The following is an 8,540-nucleotide window of genomic DNA, read 5'->3' as shown; positions in this document are numbered from 1 at the left end:
CTGGTATTCAGTGGGGTGCTGAGACCCTGAAACTAGTGTAGGAGGCCTCTTGGATGGAGGAACAGGTTGCATGCATCCTCCCTCTTGGAAGGAGCTATGATATATACCTATCTGTGTGCAATCCCTTCCTAGAAAAAACTCTAGCTTTCTCTTAAGGAGAGCACAGTAACCAGGGATAGGAGGATGTTCATGGTAGCCTGGCAGAAAAGAAAGGGGAGATGACTATTTGTAATATTTCCAGGACTTTTGTTAAATTCTGGTTTCTCACACAATGAGACAGCTACTCAAAAAGCTGCCCTAGGCTTTTGAACTATGTAGTGTGTGAGAGCATGTTTGTTTTCCATTCTAGGAAAAAATGTATTTCCTATGCTAATAGCTTTTGAGAGGCTTTCCTCACTATTTAAGAGAATATTGGTTCCCTAGTCCTACATTTCAGCCTTTGGGCATATAGAATAAGTAGCAGTACTGATGTAAGAGTGAATACCTTTTCTTAAAGCCTGAAGAAAAACTCTGACTTCAGGCTTTCATCTGTGATAAAATGTTGGCCAAAGTCCTAAGAAGGGTCAAGATACTCCTCTCCCTTTTTCCTTCTAGCCTGCTCATAGACTGCCCCCCTTTTCAAAACATGTTTTTTTTGTTGTTTAACTGTATACAGTGCTTTTCAGAAATAAACAGTCGTCTCTGTCTTAAAGAATGTCATCTAACTTACCCCCTCAAATGTGGCCTTGATAAGGGGTACATGCAGCTAAAGGGGGAGGAAGGACAAAGCCAGGATTGTAGTTGAGTAGAGTCATACCAGAAATAAACTTGTTCCTCTGTGATTTGCATTGGGCACAGTGCCTCTGACTTGTACACTGTAAATCTGTTTTATTTAACTTTTTCTTCTCTTCACTTTCCATTTTGTGAGCAGAAGGTCAATGTAAGAGCAAGAATAGAGAGCGTAGGAGTGGGAAGCTAGTGTACTTAGGTTTGGAGGAGGCATTTTGGGAAATGTTGCCAAACTGACATGAATGATGCTATCTGTTCCACAGTACTGAGAGACTTACAGTGACTTGTTTGTTATTTATCAGGGATAAAGAGGGGTAAGTGTAAGTGAGAGAGGAAACCATTTGTTTAACTACTTCAGTTACTATCCGGGACTAAGCAGGGAACATTTTTCTGACAGTGCTGTGATAATTTACAAATGTTTTCATTCCACTTTAGAAAATAAATAAAGACCCTACTCTTCCCCCACCCCCACTCCCACCCCCACCCCCACCCCACATCCATTACAGTCACAAGCCCCCTGAAAATACTGTGAGAAATTAGATTTAATGGCTCTAAAACCTTGGTAAATGAAAATACTTACTTAAAATGTAGGAGATCCAGATTTGAATTATTTCTCTGCCTATTTCAAACCAGTGCTTGCAGTAGAGCCTTAAGGTTATAGTGGTTTATTACAAGGGTGTGTGTTAATCAGTTATGTCTTCCCGTGTGTTGGACCAGGAATGCTGTCCTGGAGCTAGAAAACCTGCCTTAACAGGCAGTCCATCAAAACTGATATACTACCATGAAAAGCTTGGGTTTTGGCAAATCAGTATTTATCAAACCAGTTTCCCTGAAATATCTTCAAGTAGCTTCATTGCTGATGGAGATTTAATGAAACAGAGTGCTTATTGTGCATATTAATTCTCATTGAATCAGGCTTAAAGAAATGACTGTAGGCAAGAAAGAAAAACAAACTAGGCCACATTGTCCAGACATAAAGGTCACAAAACAAACAATTCCAAGGGCATGGATGTTTTACAAGGAAACCCTGAAAACACGCCAAAAAATATCCAGAAAGATTCTGTTCTTTGAGATGAGCACTAGTCAGGTAACCTGTGTGTTGTCTATTTGGAGTCCAAGTAACTTCCTTGGAAATTTGCATAACCTTCATTTGCTTACTCTTCAATGTTAGTAGTTAAATGTCAACAGACTGTAAGGAGCACAGACAACATGCTGAAATAGTGCCCATCAAAAGGGGGCAGATCTACAGCAAATTTTCATCATTTGTAGAGTCACAGATCCTGTGGTTGGACTCCAGGTTAATACATCCTGCTTGTAACCATGGGCTGATTCATCCGTAAGAGTTGAGAGTCTGCTGGTGTCCTTTCTGACCCAAATTCAGTATTAAGGAGAACTTTCCCCTTCTGTACTTTACAGTACTGAATAAACTTGGGAGCACCTGAAGAAAAAAAAAGGTAGAATATTTTCTTACTTTGGGATCCTAGATGGCTTCTCTTCTGGTATCAGGGGTCATGATGATTTGGGGTGTTTCATTCTGTCATGCTGGATACATCAATCATGGTGGCAAAGCTTAGAGAAAATGGAAGAAGAAGGACAGAGTATTTTGGTTTGCAATGTGTAAGGAGAAAAGTAATCCTACAGCTATTTTGTAAAATCCCATTCTTGGTTTTGACCCCGTGCAATGGCTACTTGAGCCTGTAAACACAGTCTCCACCTGTTGCTGTTCCTCTGATTAAGATACAAACAATGACTAGATTTTGATATGCCTGAGAATAACTGACAGAAACAAACAACCTAAGGACAAAATTGTCCAAAATCTTCTGGCTTATATGTTCAGTAAACAGAGCTTGTAGGAATCTAATGATCATAGATATTTCTTGTTGGATGTTTGGGAGGCTTCATCAGCCTCGGCCATATAGAAATATATGCTCTGCTATCAACTATGATCTCCCTGGTTTCCTGCTGATGAGTTCGGCTTTCTGTTGAGTTTGGTACCTTGAGGGATGGGTGTGAGCTTTTTCTGGTCTGACACAGGGATGGCATTCTGGGAGAACCTTAGGTCTGCACTAGAGCTTACAACCCCTTCTTGGGATGCTCCTCTCCTTTCCCACTCCTATGCCCCTCAGCTTTTAGCCCTTAAACAGAAAAGCTGACACAGGTTCCAGCTGTACATATCTCCTGTGAGGCAGGAGGGATTTTGAGACAGCTGGTGCCCAGGGAACAGAACAGCTGGTCAGCACCAAAATCTCTTAAGGAGCTTGGGTTGCAGACCACAGATTCAGGGAGCTGCTGGATGCTTTATGAGGTACAGTACTGAACCCTGTACCCCATTTTGTGAACAGATCTCAGTTGTGTGTAACTTCTGCTCACTCAGGTAGCACTGCATTATGACTTTTTGTTTTTAACTTTTGCACTTAGCAAGACTGTCCTGGCTCACAGTGATTGTGTTCTAAGCACTTTTATAGTGAACACCTGGATTGAGAATGCTCTGTTAGCCTGCAGACTTTCAGTTCTACGGAAGACACCTTTGACATAACGGCACCAGCCTTTCAGAGAGGCCTAAGATGGATACTTACTGCTATTGTTTTCCATGCAATCACTCAGAGAAGCTATCCAAAAATGCAAGGCATTCACATATGCATTCAGAGATGTGATAGAAATTAAATACTCAATGTGGCTTGTAATTGTGTTTATCTAAGTGCAGCCTCTTCCTGTGTCAGAACAGATTTTTGCAAACAAGAGGGCAATGATTCAGTTCCAGGGGAAGACTGACAAAATAAACCCCAGCTTCTACTGACCTGATGCAGTGCTGAACAGTGTCCTACCCTGGGAAAATATTTCCTGCTTCATTTTCATAAATATTTATGTAATTCCTTCTGGGAAACATGTCTTCTTCAGAAAACTAAACATGCTGCTCCCTGACATAAATTTAACTGTTTGTTTACACATGAGAGATTATGGGCATGTACCCAGCCTCAGATTTTTACATTCTTATCTCAGGCATTTCTGTCTTTTAGAGTTCTTCACTCTCCTCCTAGAGATCACATCATATCTTGAGCTATGGAGCTCATTTCTGGCTCTGGAATTTGAACATTCCTGATGCCCTTTGGAGAGTAGTTATTTTGGGCTGCAGAAATAGGAACCAAATATAATGTTCTGCCTGGAATCACACTTCTGTCCTGCCTTCCTATTCTGGTTTGAGGCTACTTTCTTTAAAAAAAAAAAAAAATCATGTAAGCAATTAAACAGAGGATTGCATGGCTAATGAAAGTATTTCTATTTAGAAACAGACCTGGACACACAACTGTGAACTGAAATAGCACTGGTGTGCAGTCCTTTGTGTTTGCTTTCTAAGTTTATAGTATGGATCAGTGGCAAAGCGGTGCACAAGTTGCCCCAAGAGAATAGATATACTCCCCACCATGACAAACTGGAAAAGGTTGATTCTGCTCTCTAACATTTTGTAAGAGAACAGAAAAGTCACTGACATTGAAGCACAAACTGACAGAACCTTGTGCAAAGCCTTGGATTAGGGCAAAGCTGAGCTTTGCTTTCCAGCATGCTCTCAAACCCTTCCATGAGCTGTGTGGGGTGCTCTGGAAAAAGCCGTGTGATGGTGGCAGACACAGGCACAAGAGATGGCAGATGTCAGGCTTGTGTCCAGGAGAAAACCCTAAAATGATAAAGTCGTACATAGGTGGTGTGCTGACCTGTGGATTTTATATGAAACCTGTTTATCATGCAGAGCAATGACAAAACTTCAAACTTCAAGCTCTACCAGTCCTACTTGTTCTTAGTCTCCTGGTCCTAGAATTCAGCTGATGTGTCTTGCATTATCCATGTTATAGGTTAACCTTATAGGTTATTATTATACAGATCATCTAGATTTATAATTATTTTGTTTCTCTTTTTTTCTTCCTTTTCAGTTCAAACTATGCTGCACAGTTTCCAAAGAGAGCTAGAGCCAAACAGCTTTTAACACTTTCTTCAGCAGTTTGCAAAAGAAACATCAACAAACCAGGAGGCAGCTACCTGCCCTGCAAGATCCCCAGCTAAAAGGGAGGGCAAGGATGTGAGGAAAATGAGAGAGCAGGAAACCAGAGAAAGCTTGAAAACCTCCCTGCAAGCCCAGAGGCTCCTGGCCTTTGTCACTGCCTGAACCCTGCTACCAAATGTGTCTCAAGACATCTGTCCTGCCCAGTGAACTCTGTCTTACGTCCTAAGTTGTTTCCCTGCTGTTTGGAGATGCACAGTGTTGTGTAATGTGTTGTAACATTGGTTTCATGTCTGTGTGGGTGTCTTTCTGGCAAGAAAAAGAAAGTTTTGAACCTCATTCTCCCATCTTCCTAGTTACTGTCTGCCAGACTGTTTGCTAGTGTAAGGGAGTCAGGGTGATGGTGGTGGCTTATTTTGCACTTGATAGCATAACAAAACTAAAGGAAAAAAACTCCTTCACTCAGTTCTTACTCAGAAAGCTCTTTGTTTTGTTGTGTTTGCTTTTTTTTTTTTAACCTGCTAATGAATTAAGTCTTTTTACAAGTTCAAGTTTTGTGTAATGAAGAAAGATTTTAAAATTATGGGGTTTTCCTACTCAGTGCTGATTATTGCTGGTATAGAGCTTTTGACATGTGATTTGGAAACTAGAAGTCTGGATTCCACTCCCCAGTTCATATGCATACCTCTGAATTGTGGATACTTGCTTAGGTGTACAATGTGATGTCATTAGGGCTGGTTTTTAGTTTAATAGTGGTTTAACATATAAAGTAGAGTACTAGCATAGACGGGATAAAAGGACTGCTGTGACTTCTACCAATTTGGAGTAATTCACATCACTTGGAATAACTGCTGAGCCACTTCTGGCAAGGAAAAAAATGAGCTACAGGGCTTATAAAAAGATTTCTGAATAGTAATGACTTTATCATTGATGGAAACTCTTAAGAACCATAGAGCTTTCTGCATTTTTCCCTGAGGCAGGATTCTCCTAGACTTCAAGTTTTTATTTGTCTCATCCCCACATAGGAAGTGACGCCTACTTGGATGCTTTACTTTTTAATCTACCTGCTCTCTGGCTGTAGCAATATTAGATATAGAAGAAAGGTTCATAAATCAGCACAGTAATTCTCATCACCAAAAAACTGGGGCATGGTTTTGTTTAATGTATAGAATTTAATGACAGCATTCAAAAGAATTTATGAGTTTATAAGTAAGATTAAATCAGTTCCAAAGACAGTGTCAGACTGTGTCCAACAGTATCAGTAAAACATGTAGCACTGTCATTTCTCCAAGTGTTTTGGAGATTCCAGCTTTATTCTTATGGGTGTCAGGGTCACTTTCACTCTAAGGGACAGGAAATATCTGCTAAGTGCTTGCAATTTGGTCAGTAGCATGAGTTGGGAGCAAAGAGTAGATCCTGGCACGTTCTTGTACTGTTCCGTGGCAAAGAGGTCTTACCCCTTGGGCAGTTAAAAGCACATTCTTAAGTTCTTAGCAGAAGCAGCTAAGAATAAACCTGAACTTGTCAGCAGCTGGGTTAATGGTAAGAGATTACCTCTCATTTTAACTGCTCCTTGGCTTTATAGCACAGAAGAGGTTTGCCATTCAAAGCATCCATAATGCTGCATCACAGATCAGTTGTTCCCTTTCCAAAGACTAACAACCTAATCAAAAGAAAAAAGACTATGCAAAGTCAGGCAGAGCATGAATGTACAACCCATCATAAAGATCTGACTGCTCTTCTTCTTCACCTCTTTTCTTTTCGGGTGCAGTATATGTCTTGATCCCTCGGCAATGAAAATGACTTCACACAGTGAAGGAGGCTGTTTGGCTGATATCAGAGGCGATTCTAGCTTCATGCTGTTGACACAGTCCATTTACTGTTGAATCTGTGCTTACACTCCAGCCATGCTGTTGCATCCACATTCCTGGGCTTGGATTTGTGCCCTTTCTGCCCACAGTCAGTGTGTGCACATGTTGGCTTGGCTGCCCACCCTTGTAGCCATGCAGCAGGATGGCGCAGTGCCTGCTCACAGAGATGGGAAGCCAATTTCACAAGGGTACAGATGAGCACTGGAAATAGATTTTGACTTGCATCCTGCTCAATGCTGCCTATGCCAGTTCCCCAGCTGGAAGTGGCTTATTTTCAATGGTAACTTTAAAAAAAAAAAATTTCTAGGCTTAATCAGTCTGAAAGTGAATTACTGCCAATTAGCACTAGGAAGATATTCACACTGTTTTCTTTAAGAAGGATTTGTGATGAGGAATGAGCTAGTAACTGAAAGCTTAGCGACAACTTCCTCAGATGTGATCACTGTACCTGCTGTCATGCTGTGCCATACAGACAGGCACATGTCCAATGAGTGCTGCTCCATGGGGGGGTGGGCAGTGGAGTCAGAAACTGAATGCTGAGCTGCCCTTTTTCAAGGAAGCAGAGGGCAAGAGATGAGATTTATTGACAAGAGCCCCTAAACATCAGGACTAATATTATGGCTTATATCTCTGAAGATTTGCATCAATAAGCACTTAATAAATAGTAAGTAACAGGGAGCCACAGTAATACAACAAGAAAAGAAGGGAATTGAGCAATCTTAAAAAGAAAGCAGGGATGAGAAAATGAGAAGTTATGGTTTATCTGTTTTTCTAATTACATGAGATTGGATCCAGACTAGAAACATCTGCTGCTTTGATTTTGCTGCTCCTGGGATTCCTCAATCCTTTCCTCCTAGGTGGGAGATTTCAAGTGAACAGGATCTGGCCTGAGGAAATCCATCAAGCTGTATTCATTACTTAGGTTTTCTGTTTGTGCTGATTTAAAGATTTGGCCATTTTGACTTTCTTTGGATTAGATGAGCCCAAGGGAGATCTCCAAAGGAATGTGCCATTGGTTTTCTGTTTGCAGTTTTTTATGTGATGCAATTCAATAAAACTTCCATGCAGGCAGTCATTAATTGTCAAAGCCAAAAATACCCCTAAACTCCTGTCTGCAATTATCCACACTGTGCTATATTTGGGACACATTATGGTTTCTATCATTAAGAAGGCCTCCAAGTAATGCCCCATCATGGATAAAACATAGCCACAAAAATGATGCATATAGACAAAATATAAAGTGAAATTATGGGTTTCTATACTGAAATGGAACTAGTGATGATGCATATGCCAGACACAAATGACACACAGAACAGAACTGTTGGTAAACAGAGGGAAAACTATAAATATGCTTAAGACGAGACATCACACATTGTTTCAAGTGACAAACTTTGTACTAAAAGAAAGAAAAAGATCACAAATCTAGACAGACAGCACTGCTAAAAGTTATATGGCTATATGATTCATTCCCCGAAGAAATCAATGTCAGGATGACATTTTTCTTCAGGCAATACTGGCAACTGCTTGTAATTTGGGTAAACTTTCTCTGCCCTATAAAAACAAACCATCAAACCAAAAGGTAACCACTGAAACAGCTACCATTCAACAAAAAAAAAAGTGTTTTGAACTGAGCACGACATAAAACTGCATGAGTCAATCTACCATAAACTTTCAACAAATAGGATGTGTCATCAAGATCAACTTCGGTGTTTCCAATGAGCATAGGCTTATACAGCAGGCTTTTTAGAAACAGACTCAGCTCCAAATAGTAATTCCCTACTTTCAATAAGCCTGACTGGCTGCAACTAGTTTTTTTTTCTGATACACACAGCCAAAATAAGTGACTCGTAAACAGAAGCCTATGGAGCTAGATTAATTACAGGGATTATGTATAGCATTCAGAGCTT

The 8,540-nt window shown here is 40.5% G+C and overlaps 1 long non-coding RNA gene across 9 annotated transcripts in view; it reads left to right on the top strand.

Annotated features, from left to right (window-relative positions):
* The window catches only part of LOC121668229, a 43,721-nt gene extending 35,983 nt beyond the window's left edge, over nt 1-7,738 (top strand). For all 9 annotated transcript variants that reach the window (XR_006017317.1, XR_006017316.1, XR_006017320.1 and 6 more), the window contains one exon: nt 4,695-7,738. This is a non-coding gene — a long non-coding RNA (uncharacterized LOC121668229). The remainder of the gene's footprint in view (nt 1-4,694) is intronic.
* Nucleotides 7,739-8,540: the final 802 nt, after the last annotated feature.

Source organism: Corvus kubaryi, unplaced genomic scaffold, assembly GCF_017639235.1.
Source record: "Corvus kubaryi isolate FWS band 111438036 unplaced genomic scaffold, C.kubaryi_AGA036_p1.0 37385, whole genome shotgun sequence".
NCBI classification, from domain to species: domain Eukaryota; kingdom Metazoa; phylum Chordata; class Aves; order Passeriformes; family Corvidae; genus Corvus; species Corvus kubaryi.
The sequence above is the reverse complement of the archived record's forward strand: the minus strand, read 5'-3'. Positions and strand labels throughout refer to the sequence as shown.